This window comes from Fukomys damarensis, unplaced genomic scaffold, assembly GCF_012274545.1.
Source record: "Fukomys damarensis isolate Sample0158 unplaced genomic scaffold, DMR_v1.0_HiC HiC_scaffold_19, whole genome shotgun sequence".
In the NCBI taxonomy this organism is placed as follows: Eukaryota; Metazoa; Chordata; class Mammalia; order Rodentia; family Bathyergidae; genus Fukomys; species Fukomys damarensis.
Genome location: NW_022900931.1, coordinates 49,759,198 through 49,774,795, shown reverse-complemented (window position 1 = coordinate 49,774,795; position 15,598 = coordinate 49,759,198). Strand labels below are relative to the sequence as shown.

At 39.4% G+C, this 15,598-nt stretch overlaps 1 pseudogene; it reads right to left on the bottom strand.

Moving 5' to 3' along the window:
• The window catches only part of LOC104855479, a 16,681-nt pseudogene extending 1,113 nt beyond the window's left edge, over positions 1-15,568 (bottom strand).
• Positions 15,569-15,598: the final 30 nt, after the last annotated feature.

Sequence of the window (15,598 nt, the reverse complement as noted above, 5' to 3'; positions counted from 1 at the left end):
ACATACTGGTTAATTGTAAGTCATACATTTCTAAATGATCATAAGATGATTAAGGTAGGCTCAATTCCAATTTCAGTCTACAACTCATTTACACAATAAATTCATGAGAATTATGGCTGCTTGGTCCTGCAGCCACAAATAAATTTCTTTCATCAATTCCTCTAGAAAAGAGACTGTATGAAGCAATGAACAACATCCTCAGGCAAGATACTTTGGTAATTTTATGAAGTTCATAGACCCTTGTGCTACTGTCTCTTATATAAGATTACTGTCTCTTACATAAGATGATTTTATCAGACTACAGCAACAAGTGAGAAAAGTAACTTTATAGCACACGATGGGACCTGAGCTAGGGGCACAGCTCTCTAATGTTCTAGAAAACTCAAGGATGGATCTTATGTCAGAGCTCCAGAAATGAGAAGATTCCAAGTCTCCCATTGTTTGTATCAGTCACTTTCCTGTTGTTGGGACAAAATCCCTTACACCTGGAACTGAAAGGAGAAGAGGTTTCTTTTGGCTCACAGTTTTAGTGGATTCAATCCGTGGTTGGTTAGCTCCAAAGCAGAAACAGCACGGCAGATTGGCATGACAGAAGAAAGCTGTGAAGGGCGTGGATCCAGGAAGCAGAGAGAAGAGGGAGGAGCCAGGGATGAGAATGCACCCTTTGAAATCGTGCTTCCAGTGACAGGCCCTGCCAACCAGGCCCCCAACTCTGTACATGAGACTTTTGGGTACATTTTAGATCTAAACCATAATACCTATAGAATGTATCTATTTATTTATTATTTACTTTTTGGTGCCAGGGATCAAACCCTGTGCTTGTGAGGCAGGTGCTGGAACCACTGAGCCAAATCCCCGGCCAGAGCTAATTTATTTTTGAACAACAGTGACTTTTAGATTATGTATTTAACATGCACGTATTTTAGACAAAAATATTAAAAACAGATATAAAACCCAAATATGGACATAAACACTCTCTCTCTCTCTCTGTCTCTCTGTCTCTGTCTCTGTCTCTCTCTCTCTCTCTCTCTCTCTCTCTCACACACACACACACACACACACACACACACACACAGCTCTTTAACCTATTATCTCTTGATGGCCCATTCAAGCAAACTGGTTACCAGCTATGCATCTAGGTACCTAAATGGATAGATGGCTTAACAAATGGGATTATATGGCAGAGGTCATAGTGGTTGTCTAGAATCTGTTTTCTTCTTCCTCTGCAATAAATCTTCCTTCAAGTTATGAGCTGGATGGAATGAAAATCTATTTTTCTCAGCTTAATCAATCAGATAGAGGAAGGCTTTCAGCTATTTGTGGTCACATGAGTGATCTATGGAGTATGACTTCTGTATGGTGCATCTGAAGCCATGGGAGGTGGGTGCGCTCCATTTCTCCTCTCCCTCTTCTTGCTACCTGAAAGGGCACCTAGATGGAAGGAACTCTAGCAGCCATCTCCACCTAGTCCATGACCTTTGGAATGAGGGTCAACAATTTTAAAGATTCAGCAAGCAAAACATCATCAAAACATAAAAATCCCCTTCCAAAAGAAGGGGAATCAGGGAGAACCAAGTTCCTGACACCCTGGAAGGGAATAGCAATCCTGCCTTGCTTACTTCCAGTAAGACAAGAAAAAGGAACATCATTTTTTAGAAGATATTGTTTGAATTTTCTATAGATTTCAGCCAAAACTTGAACCTAACTAATCCAGAATGTCAGCTGAATGACAATTAAATGTTGATTGCTTTGGTTTATGACATGTTTACCTGAAACTCTATTTTTTCACTCTAGTCTTACATGGGCTACTTATTTTTGGGTATGGCAAAATTAGATGTTTGACAATTACACCCAGCCTTTATATTTATACATTCATTTTTAATCTCTACATTTTATAATTTATCTCTATATTTTCAGGGGAGAAAAGTGCAACCAGTCATTCCAAATGAAAAGAAATGTTAGAATTCAGAGTGAAATTTTGGGAAAATAGTGCAGCATAACTCATTTCACTAGATAAATCCAAAATAGAGAAAGTATCACATCTATAATGAACCTAGGAAACATATATAGTGCACAAAACAAAACAAAAGATTTGCAAGTTAGGATAAAAGGTGGAATAAATTTTTTGCATGTGTTTTCTGTAATTTTGCATATGCTGAAATAACAGCATCTGCAGTTTAGCAGAATACATTCATCTCAGGGGAGAGCCAACACACTACAGCATACTGGGGTCTTCGTTAAAATAGAGCAATTGAGAATAAAGGAATGTGGGAAGAATCTGTTAGTAGATTCAATTCAAATGGCCTCTGTCTTTGGAAATTAGGGCTTGATTGGTCTGGGGATTTAGTTCAGTGGTTCTGCCACCTGGGCTTTGGGGGACAAAGAAGTAGCTCACTGGCACCATGCCTGCCTGGCAAGCACAAGATCCTGAATTTGATCCTAGGTACTGCAAAAACAAAACAAAACAAAACAAAATGAGTTTTTGGCATATTGGAGTGCAGTGGCCTCAGCTGTGTCATAACGGAGGACTCAGCAATCTCACAGGGAGTTTCGCAGCTGGCATGATTCGTCCAAGACTTCCTAAAATGAGGGGCTGTGTCGTACCTTTCTACTTCCACATTGGTGTGGGATCTCCCTAGGGAAGAGGAGTCAACTCAGGCAAAGAAGCTCCTTTCCACTGAAGGAGATTTTTGAAGAGGAGCACATTGTGAGCCGTCAATACTCTCTGGAACTCAGGGAATGAGAATGTTTGTTCGAAGATGGCAGACGATGGCTGGCTATGGCATCCACTAGAGCAAGCACATTCCTGTGGGAGTGGGCATTTATTTGTTGGGCCCCAGATAAATGCACAGACCTCACAATGTTAGTATTAAAAACATAGGTCATAAAGCCAATGCAAGTTTTATGAAACGTACATGGGATTTTATAAGGAATGAGCTTCAGCTAGGCCATGTCAGCTGATTTTCTGTTGTGGGCCAGAGATCTCTTAGACATGGATTCCTTTAAAACATTCAGCAACAAATATTCAGTGCTAGTTTTGGCCTGAGCTTCAGTCCAGACTAAGTATGCAGCATGGATAACACAGATAAGATTCTCAGATTTGGTTCCACTTCATACTATTTTGAACCACCTTCAAGATCAAGAGGGAGATCAGTGAAAAAATAAACCTTAAGTATATGTGCCTCGTACAAAAGTGCAGGAGTCATTTCTTACTGAATAGCTTCAATTTTCCTGTACTCATTCTCATTGCTTAGATTTCTGAGGCACATATTTTGGCTTTACATATGATAAATGCTGTTAAGAAACAACCAAAAATGGAACAGGAGGCCTTTCATTTTATAAATGTTAGACTATGTAATTGGGACAAATTTTCTTATAAAGAACAGCTAGAAGAAGCAAGAAAAATATAAATAAAATCTACTTTAAGGTATTGAAGATCAAACAAAAACAAAATGAATTACTGGGCCAATATCAGGGAGGAGAATGAAAACTCATGGAGGTGAACCATATATAGACACCCCTCGTTTAACGACCTACCCATTTAGTGACCTAACTGTAAATCTGAGTTGTTCAGACTTGTAGTCAAGGCATGCTGTTTGGACTTATGACCTTCCACTCAGAATTATGATCAATTTTTTTGTACAGTTCTTTAATCTTGTTTATAAAGACTCAATGTTTTTTTGGTGCAATATACCTTATTCATACAGTACTCTAATTTTTCCTGATTGTACTGAACAGTATAGTATATTTGGGGCTGCTTATCCAGTAGGGGAATCTGCTTACTCTTTGGGAAGCAGCTTGTAATACTCAGAAGTGAAGCTGCTGACAGACTTTGTAAATCCAAAGATATTATCAGAGCCTATATTTTACATTAGGTCTTTAAAGGGCTGCATCTTGGGAATGAGTGTAAAACAGGAGAGTTACCTTTGCAGAGACTACAACACAGTTGCAAATTATCTTCATCTCTGAAATCAGTAAGGTAATTTTGGGTTGCCAATGGACCTAAATGAATATAAGGAAGGCTGCATCATCCTAGGCCCCAAATTATCTCTACATTTTTTACTGAACTACAGGAAAATATTGACATATGTAAGTAGAAGCATAGTATGGGTGATTCAGTTTTTGGCAGTGCAAAGTCAAGCACCCAAATGTAGTGTTGTCTTCATTTTTCAAATACTGCAGCAAATTATAACATAATAGCAGAACATTCATATGGAAGGCTCACATTAATATCAGATAATATAATACATTATTTATTATATGAAATATAAAACTGGTAATTAGTATTATGGTAGATGATAAATCCAAGAATTTTAAATAAGATAAAAATGCTAATTTTTTCACTGAACTTTGATGATACAACCTCAGATATAAGCCACATAAAACATTATTTTGACTACCTTGTGACTTTCCAGTTGTTTATCTTACCACATAAAATATTTTAAGCATTCAGAAATTTTCCCTGTATATGAAACTGATAGGAAAAGAACTACATAAATCACTAAAAGACAATTTGCAAAAGGAGAATTTGGATAAGAATGATGTGAAGGCTCAGGAATCTGACAGTGCCACTATGATTGGAGAATAAAATAACATCAACTGAAAATGCTTGAAAAATTCTATGGCATCATACATTGTTTAGTCTGTGTGCATTATTTTTTAAAAAATTGGGTAGTAAAAGATATTGCAAAGTTATTACAACCTTGTTTTTAAAGTATCATACAAGTATAGTACTAGTTTTCAGTGTCAGAAAAGCATTGGCAATATGAATATAAATTTGAAGCCATTGGTGAATTTATGATGATGTTACTCTATATCATCATCTACTCAGGATTCAATTTGTGATAGTCTGAAATTTTTTGAAAAAGAAATTACCAAGGAACAATAGTTCTCCTTTATCCATGAAGGATATGTTCTGAGAGCCCCAGTGGGTGCAGAAAGACGAATATTACACACACCTATGATCAAGTTTAAGTTATTTATTAAGCATGGATTAAATTAACAATGACAATCAATAGACCAATCATAACAACATATTCTAATAATACATGAGTGCAGCCTCTCTCTAAATTTCTCACTGTGCTGCTGTCAACCTTCTTTTTGTGATAATGTGAGATGACACATTCCTACATAATGAGACGAAGTGAGGTGAATGAAACACCACTGTGATGTAATGTTGGTGGGTTCAAGTGACCATAACCTTTATAGAATGTGTGTTAGTCAGCTTTGCAACAGCTGGATGCAATACGCAACACCCACAACTCAAAGGAGGAGAAGTTTAATCTGGCTCACTGTTCAGGGGATTCTGCCTGTGGTCTGGTGGTTGCAAGTCAGAAACATTACAGTGCATGGACACAGCAGAGGAAAGCCGGTCCTCTCGTGGTAGCACCTTCAGTTACTGAACTCATCAAAGGATCAATCCACCGATGAGTATAATGCCCTCTGAACCAATCACTTTTCAAAAACCCATATCTGAGTACATGAGAATTTTGGGGACATTCTAGGTCTAAATCATAACAGAAAGGTTTTTAAACACAGCACTGAGAATCTTATAACAGTTGACCTGATAACCATGACCATTAAATGAATAAGGAGTAGGTAGTATATATAGCATGGATATATTGGACAAAGGAATAAGCCACATTCTGGGAAGGATGCAGCACAAAACTGCAACACACTGGTCAGAATGTTGCATAATTTAAAACTTGGGAATTGTCCATTTATGGAAATTTCCATATATTTTTGGACCACGGTTGACCACAGGTAACTAAAACTGAGTACAGCAAAACCATTAAATGGAGTTGTCTTACTTTTCTTGTTGCTGAGACAAAAATACCTGGCACTCAAAGTTAAAGGAGGAAAGGTTTATTGTAGCCCATAATTTGTAGAGGGTTTAGTTCGCTGGCCCTCTCTAAGGCAGAGTGTCATGGCAGAGGAGAAACAGTTCATGGCAGTCAGAAGGGAGAAGGCAGCAAGGCAGCAAGCAGTGAAGTAGCAGAGCAGCAAACCTCAACAACAGTCCTCTTTTTGTCTCTTTTATTTGATTCAGACTACATATCCTTAGGGTGGGTACCTCTCACACCCAGGGTAAGCCATCCCATTATGCACACCCAGAACTACTACAAAACCAATCAGTGGGTCAATCTAATAATCACACACCCTTGATCCCAGCATCACACACTTAACCCTAGCATCACACATTCTATATCCAGCCATCTCTGAACAGCTTCACCTATGACCTCATGAAGCTTTGAGGGATATCTAGACGCAAGCCATACTAGGAGGATTCTTGTATTAACAAAATGTTAGAAGACAACCCAAACGTATTCTTGCAAAAATGTCTTTTAGCAGGGGTAGCAATCTTATTCTCAGACAAAGTAAATTTCAAACCAAAACTCATTAAGAGAGACAAAGAAGGACACTACATCCTTGTAAAGGGAACAATTCAAGAGGAAGAGTTGAAAATCATAAACATATATGCACCAAATATAAATGCCCCCAACTATATAAAACAAATATTAAGTAACATGAAAAACCAAATAAGCACTAATACAATTTTAGTGGGGGATTTAAATACCCCACTATCACAAATTGACAGATCATCTAGGCAGAAAATCAGCAATGAAATAATAGAACTGAACCAAGCTTTGGAACACATGGACTTAATAGATATTTGCAGAGTATTCCACCCCACAAAATCAGAATATACATTCTTTTCAGCTGCACATGGATCATTCTCCAAGATAGACCACATATTGGTTCACAGAACAGGTCTGAATAAATGCAAAAGAATTGAAGTCATCCACTGTATATTATCAGATCATAGTGCAATCAAGCTGGAAATCAATAGCACAAGAAACTGTAGGAACTTCACAAGCACATGGAAACTGAACAACACTCTCCTAAACAATCAATGGATTACAGAGGAAATTAAAGAAGAAATTAGACAGTTTTTACAAATAAATGAAAATGCCAATACAACATACAGGAATCTATGGGACACAATGAAAGCAGTTCTATGTGGAAAATTCATAACATTGAATGCCCACACTAGGAAAACAGAGCAGGCTCAAATAAACAACCTAATGATGAAACTTAGACTCCTAGAAAAACAAGAGCAAAAAAACCCCAAAGCTGGAACAAGAGAGTAAATTATAAACATCTGAGCAGAAATCAATGCAATTGAGACTAAGAAAATGATACAAAAAATAAATGAAACAAAGAGCTGATTTTTTGAAAGAATAAATAAAATCGACAAAGCCTTAGCTAATCTTATCCAAAAAAGGAAAGAAAAGGCTCAGATCCATGCAATCAGCAGTGAAAAAGGTGAAGTCGAAACAGATCCAAAAGAAATCCAGAAGATCATGAATACCTACTTTGAGAACCTGTACTCCAATAAAATGGAAAACACAGAAGAAATGGACAGCTTTTTAGATACTTACAAATTATCAAAGTTGAACAAAGAAGATAATAATATTTGAAACACCCCAATTACAGTCAGTGAAATTGAAAATGTAATTAAAAATTTACCAACAAAGAAAAGCCCAGGCCCTGATGCATTCACTGCTGAATTTTACAAGACATTTAGAGAAGAACTACTGCAAATCTTTCCAAATCAAACTTTTCAACGAAATTGAAAGGGAAGCTATATTTCCAAATTCATTCCTGGAAGCAAGTATCACTTTGATTCCCAAACCAGGGAAAGATGCAACTAAAAAGGAGAACTACAGACCAATCTCCTTAAGGAATATAGATGCAAAAATCCTTAATAAGATACTAGCAAAAAGAATACAGAGGATTATCAAGAAGCTCATCCATCCTGACCAAGTCGGATTTGTTCCAGAGATGCAAGGGTGGTTCAACATACGAAAGTCAATAAATGTAATACATTATATTAACAAAGTCAAAGACAAAAAACATGATCCTCTTGATAGATGCAGAAAAAGCATTTGATAAAATTCAACACTCATTCATGATAAAAACCCTGCAAAAAAATTGGAATACATGGTCTATACCTTAACTTAATAAAGGCTATCTATGAAAAACAAACAGCCAACATCATATTAAATGACCAAAAACTGAAAATCTTCATGTTAAAATCAGGAACAAGACAAGGATGCCCATTATCACCACTCCTCTTCAATATAGTTCTGGGAACATTAGCCACAGCAATTAGATAAGAGAAAGAAATTAAAGCAATAAAGATAGGAGAGGAAGAAGTTAAACTATCATTATTTGCTGATGATATGATACTCTACATTGAAGACCCAAAAAACTCCACCAAAAGACTTCTCAATTTAATTGACAGATTCAGTAGAGTATCTGGATACAAGGTGAACACCCAAAAATCAATAGCCTTCTTATACACAAATAACAGACTCACTGAGAGAGAAATAAGGGAAAAATTCCTTTTATAATAGCATCCAAAAAAATGAAGTATCTAGGAATTAATCTAACAAAAGAAGCAAAAGATCTCTACACTGAAAACTACAGCACTCTGAAAAAAGAAATTGAAGAGGATATAAAAAAATGGAAAGATATCCCCTGCTCCTGGGTAGGAAGAATCAACATAGTGAAAATGGCCATACTACCAAAACTATGATGTACATTCAATGCAATGCCAATTGAAATTCCAACACTATATTTCACAGAACTAGAAAAAAGAATCCAAAAATTCATTTGGAACCATAAGAGACCTAGAATAGCAAAAGCCATCTTAGGCAACAGGCACATGGCACCAGGTATAACAATTCCCAATTTGAAACTATACTACAAAGCCACTGTGATAAAAACAGCATGGTACTGGCAAAGAAACAGGCCTGAGGATCAGTGGAACAGAGTGGAAGACACAAAAACAAACCCAGATGTACTCAGCTACCTCATCTTTGACAAAGGAGCTTGCCATCCTCAGTGGAAGAAAGATAGCCTCTTCAATAAATGGTGTTGGAAAAACTGGATCTCAACCGGCCAAAGATTAAAACTAGACCCTTATCTTTCACCATGCACTAAATTAAAATCCAAATGGATTAAAGATCTAAATATTAAAACAGAGACATTAAACTTGCTGGAAGGTAAGTTAGGCAGAACTCTGGAAGACATTGGCATAGGAAAAGACTTTATGAACAAATCCTCAGTAGCATGGGAACTAGCAGATAGAATCAACAACTGGGATCTCATCTTACTAAAAAGCTTCTGTACTTCAAAAGAAACCATCAGCAGAACTAAGAGACAACCTACAATGTGGGAAAAAATTTTTACCAGCTTTTCCTCAGACAAAGGACTATTATCAAGGATATATAAAGAACTCGAAACAATCAGTCCCCCCAAATATAAAGACCCAATTGAAAAATGGGCATCTGAAATGAACAGACATTTCTCAGAAAAAGAAGTGAAAGCAGCAAGTAAATATATGAAAAAATGTTCCACATCACTGGTCATTCGAGAGATGCAGATGAAAACAACACTGAGATTCCACCTCACCCCACAAGAATGGCTGTGATCAAGAAATCACACAATAACAAATGTTGGCGGGATTGTGGCAAGAAAGGAACCCTTCTCCATTGTTGGTGGGAGTGCAGACTGGTGCAACCACTATGGAAATTAATATGGAGATACCTCAAAGAGCTTGGACTGGAGGTTCCATTTGACCCAGCCATCCCTCTGCTGGGTATCTTTCCAAAAGAACTAAAAGAGTCATATCACAGAGAAGTATGCACACCCATGTTTATAGTGGCTCAGTTTGTAATAGCTAAAACTTGGAAACAGCCTATTTGCCCATCGGTTGGAAACTGGATAAAGAAGATGTGGTTTCTCTATAAAATGGAATATTATTCAGCCATAAAGAATGAGAAAATAGATTCATTCATAGGAAAATGGATACATATTGAAGATATACTCCTAAGTGAAATAAATAAGGCACACATGTAAATACCGGATAGTTTCTCTGGTGTGAAAAATCTGCAATAATACAGAAGATCCTAACAAGATTATTGACATTGAGAAATGGGAAGAAAGGAGCTAAAGGTGTAGGGAAGGTGGGATGGGTAGGGGAAGGGTAAAAAGGGAAAAGAAAAAAATGTGAGATAATGAAAAGATGGAAATAAAGTGGCTGTAGATGGGGAGGGGAGGAGGGGGTGAAGGGAGGGCAGGGACAAGAGGAAAAAATGAGAACCAAGACTTGTCATGTAGAGGTACAAGATCCCAACAATGAATGTAACTGTACTGTATCCCTAAAATGTACCAATAAACTCAATTAAAGCTGAAAAAAATATCTTTTAGATCAGTGTGCTCAGCAATGATTAGACATGGCATTTAAGTAAAATCAATGCTAAAAACAGAATAGTATTAGAATTCCACCCCAATATATATAATTCTTTGTGTACTTCAAGGGATTAAGATATTTAAGAAAGATGAAATGATGATATCCTCAAAAAGATACCCCTGTGCTTAGTGTATTTCAGATTTTAAAAACACTTTGACTCCAAGTTTTACAGCACTGAATCTATCCTGGCTTTGCATGTTAGTACAGGACTTAGAAATTGATCCCAGAAGTGAAACTATTCAAAAAGACCTCAATAATCCACGAGGAAATTATGATCATCCTGTTACCTTCCCACACATCTGTCAAAATATCCTTTTTGGTGTGTGTTATAAAATTTATTCGGGTAAGCATTCATACACTTGTAGGTGGGCAGGATGATATGCAGATTTCACTACAAGGTGCAGTGGAAAATCGTGTTGGAGAGAATGAGGGCACAGATGGGCAGTGGCATGGACCCAAACAAAGGTGAGCCCTCGAGAGAGCTTTATCTGGGAGTAATAATAATTTAAAGCTTCTTGAGGCGACCGATGATCCAATTTAAACACTAAGAAACAGTACCATCAATGAACAAGGAAACCAACTTCTATGTGTGCTAAAAGAGCGTAGGGCAAACAAGACAAAAATTTGCGTTTGTTGAGGTACAGATAGTAGTGTCTGTAAGAGGGACACTGATTATTATTAAAGGCAGACCCTCCACGCTTAGAGAGTTTCTCTTCAGCCGCTGAGCAGCTGGGCCTCTAAGGCATCGGAGAAGCCGGGGAAGACCTCTTCCGCCAGGGAGATGGCGCCGCGCAGCTTTTCTAACTGCCTGCCTCTTCTCCTTCAGCTTTCTTTCCCATTCCGAGGGCTGAAGAGCTCCATTCTTCAGATTTTGGGGGTCCTTCCACCGGACTGTGAAGATCCAGACCCCACAGTCTTTGCCTCCTGACACCTGGCCGTCTGTTTCCACATCAGAGTCATGGGAGCTGGAGGCATCGTGGGCCTGCTCGGCCTCCACCTCTTGTACCTGTGGATGAGCTCGGTCAGGTAGGACGTCTTCTTTGCATTGAGAATTATAAACTTGGGCTTCAGCATCTCCTTTGCCTTGGGTCTAAAACTAGGCTCCTTGTTCAAACAGGCCTCCACGAAGTCCTTGAGGGGCTTGCTGTCATTTCCTTCCAGTATTCGGGGTTGTTCTTTGGAATGAGGGATAGAAACTTCATGGGGTGCAGCTCGGAATGGGTGCCCCCTCTTGCCAGTTCTATAGCTGTGATGCCCGGGGACCAGATGTCTGCCTTTGAGTCATAGGCCGACTGTTTAATGACCTTGGGCACAGCCCAGAACGGGGTGCCCACCGGTGTCCCTCTTTATCTGGGTGTCTGTCAGCTGGCCGGCCACTCCAGTCAGCCGTCTTCACCTCTCTGTGTTCAGACAGCAGAACATCGGCTGCTTTAATATCTTTATGGATCTTCTTTTTGAACGCAGATAAACAAGTCCCTTCCATATTTCTCTTCATATGCTAAAGGGCCAGGTTCTAACAGATCCAGCGCAGAGCCGCTACCAAGATAAGACATTATTATTCACAATTTCGTATCCTTTAGATAGGATCCATAATATCTGGCTACGTATGGACTGTCACACTGACTCAGCACTGTGACTTCTGATTGACTTCTTCTCAATCTCATCTTCAGCTTCTCCTAGATCAGTGATTTTTATGGAAACCACTTTCTGAGTCTGATCGTCAACACCTTTGAACACCTCACCAAAAGAGCCCTTTCCAGTCTTTTCTAGTTTTGTAAAAAGCTTCTCTGGGTTTGCTTTCAGGTTCTGAATGCCTGGCAGGCTGGCCCCCACTGGGGGCCAGGCCCTGAGTTCAAAATTTAGGTGTAGTGGGAGTGGTCCTTAGTATGAATGGGTAGAGTTTAGGTAGAATTAATTAATCCATAATTAAGGTTTCCTTTCTGTCTGGCATGAATTCCCACTGTACCTAAATTTTGAAACCTCAAGAATTGTCTTAGATTTTTGTAAGTAAATATTGTAAACCACAAGTAAGACATTTATATTGCTAAGTAGAATATAAGAAAAAATATTTAAAAACTATAAAACACACAGATATTGGTATAGATGTTCAAATTCAAGCCATTTTAAAATGTGCAAGTTGGCCACAGTACTGGTACTAAAGAGCATGGTTGTGTCCTCTGTTTACATAACCGGTGTAGAACTGAATCCCCTGACCCAGAGGGGCTTCCTGAGAAGAGTGGCTTTGTTATTTCCCCTTTGTGACTTGAGTTTTTTTTTTAAAGCATTTTAAACTATTTTGAACTATGATATTGTAATTTTTGTAAGCATCTTCAAAGGGCTAGAAAATTTATGTTTATGTACTAATTCTGATCAGAAAAGTAAGTCAGGAAAATTGATGGTATTCATTAGAGTTTAACTGAATGGAGAAGTTCCTTCTAGTTGCAATTGTATAGTAAGGATAAACCAGTAACTTAATGTGTATTAATTTTAAATTGCCAAGAAAAAGAAGTTTTGTATATTTGAAAGAAAAGAAAAGAAAAGAAAAGAAACCCAGGGAACTCAGATAAAGGATGAGAACAACATGAGAACACAGGCACACAAAAAAAAAAAGAAAAAGAAAAAAAGAAAAGAAAGAAAAAGAAAGGAAAAGAAAAAAGAGAAAAGAAATGAGGACATGGGAGCAGAGAAGAGAAAGAAAAGGACTACATAAATAGAAATGCAGAAGAACAAAGATCAAACCAAAGAAAGTTAAAATTGAAATGGAATTAGAGGCTGTGGAGTTTTTTCAATTCAGCGCTTTTACAGTGTAGGGTTATTGCAGCTAGCAAGTAGTCAGGCCAAAAGTTCATCCCGGTTCCATGGTTGGGGCTCTTCCGCTGCTGTAGATGGGACAGAGAAGAAGACAGACGAGAGCCTGGGAGGGAAGAGCGCAGCAGAGATGGAGGGGAAATGAAAAGCCCTGAAGGAGGCGTGAGGCTGTGGGAGGCTGTGGGGTTTTCTGAGAGGGGAAACGGATGGGAAGCGGGTGGGGTTCCTGCTCGTGGGACGGGGCTGACGGAGCAGAGTGTGAGGTGCTGTGGGTGAGGAGATGACCACCGAGTCCTGGGAGAAGCTGTCCGCCACGGAGCAAAAGCCACCCCCTGGGGTGGACTCAGGAGAGGGCCTGGAAGAGCCCAGGGAATGGCGAAGGTGGAGGTGCTGTGGCCTGCGCACGAACAGAACCCAGGAGGGGGCTCGGGGAAGGTGGTGACACAGGGAGAACGCTTAGCCCCCAGGTAGCCCAGATCGTCTGCTCTGGTTGGAGCTAATACAGAATGCTCCACTGTTCTCACCTTTCCCCTTTAGGGTTTGGGTTGCCCAGAGGTCCGGTATAACAAATTTCTCCTCTCCCTATAGTATTTTATATAAATTTCAGATTCTCTGATCTACAAATACTCAACAGAACAAATAGTTTGGCGGTTTCTTTTTATATACCACCTCTGTCTTTCTCTTTTAGGGGATTAATATACAAAAGGCTTTGGGTGTGAAAGTGATATGCTTATGAGTTTGGGTTATTTGCATGAAAGCAATTAAACTATTTTAAGCCAGAGACTGATGTGATCAAGATCACTCTTTTCTTTCTTTGAGATTAGGTCATACTGTGTAGCCCAGGTTGCCATCAAACTCACAGAAATCCTCCTGCCTCTGCCTTTGGAGTTTATGGTCTCCGTTTGTTTGCAGCCTCTGGTTCTTCACAATTGCATACTGCACAGAAAAAAGGTAGTCCTCAGAGAGAAGTGCAGGCTGCTCCTCCGAATTTTATGTTGTGGACACTCCTAGCAGTCAGAATGCACCCTGGGCAGTTACAGTGCTTCTCTAGAAAATGTTTTTATAAACCCATTTGAATCTGGGATCCGGTACATGAAAAAAAATATCACAATGCCTTTTAGTTCTTGGTGTAAATATACCTCTGAGGTTTAAAATACTTTCTTTTTGGTACCAGGGATCAGGTCCTTGTGCTTGAGAGGCAGGCACCGGAACCACTGAGCCAAATGCCAGGCCAGTTTAAATTATTTTGATTAGTGAAACTATATTGTCAATCTCTGCATGTTCCCATACTTAGTTAGATACTTTGTATCAATTATATAAGATGCTATTCTGGAAACTGAATATATGGATTAATTTCAATAGAGGGGTGTCATGGCTTGTGTTTAGATGTCCCCCCGAATCCTCATGCTTTTCCAGAGGTTGTTGAATCTAGAGTGTGTGACTGATTCCTGGTGGGGTTAGGCCCCAGGGCACTGAGATCAAGGGCATTCATGTTACCCACCCTAAGTAGTCTGAATAAGATCAAAGGGGCAGCAAGATGCTAGAAAGTTTCCCTTGTGGCTTTGCTACTGCCCGTTTGTCATAAAATGGTGTCCCTCTTCCACCTGCCTTGGAACCAGCTGATTATGGACTAAAACCCCAATGAACTGTAAGCCAAATAAGCCCTTTCCCCTTCAACTTTAGATGTCGGGTATTTTGTCTCAGCGATGGGAGAAAAGTAACTAACACAAGGAATTTACTCATGTTACAGTCACACATACTCCAAACGGCTGTGATCTGACAGCTAAGGCCAATGGGAAAGTAAAGAGAAATATGAAGAAGCCAATTCTTCAGTTTAAAAAAAACACCAATAAGAATTGAGAAATGGGAAAGGTAGTGCAAGAGGGGAGGAAGTGGGAAACAGAGGGCTCTGAGGACATTCCACCGTCTGCCTTGCAACACAAGGACCCAAGTTCTATCCCCGGTACCAAAAAAAGAAAAGAAAAGAAAAGAAAAAAAAGAAAAAAAGCAAAAGGCAGAGAGATGGAATGAGCGGAAGTGAGGACGAGACAGAGCCTGGACACATAGCTAAGTGGAGAAACTGGAAGGACTGCAGTCTGTAAAGCGAGCAGGACCAGAGAACAGCAGGAAGTCCCTCCTTTCCATCTTACAGATAAGGCCCAAAGCCCAGAGAGCTGAGGTGACCTTTGGACGTCGCTTGCCGCTCGTCCCAAGAGCGGCTGACGAAGTGCTGTAGGCAGGACGGAGCTGAGTGGAGAGGAGAGTAGTTGACGTCCAGTGGGGGAAGAATAACTAGTTCCAAGACAGAGGGGAACAGGTAGGAGGCCCGACGTCGAGGGAAGCTGCAGGTTTTCTTAGCTGCCCTCTGTGGTTGATAGAGAAGGTTGTTGGTAGAAGAAGAAAGTTCTACTCACATGTAGGTTTGTTACGACCGGACATGAATGACCGGCTTTGGTGAGAAAAGCAGGC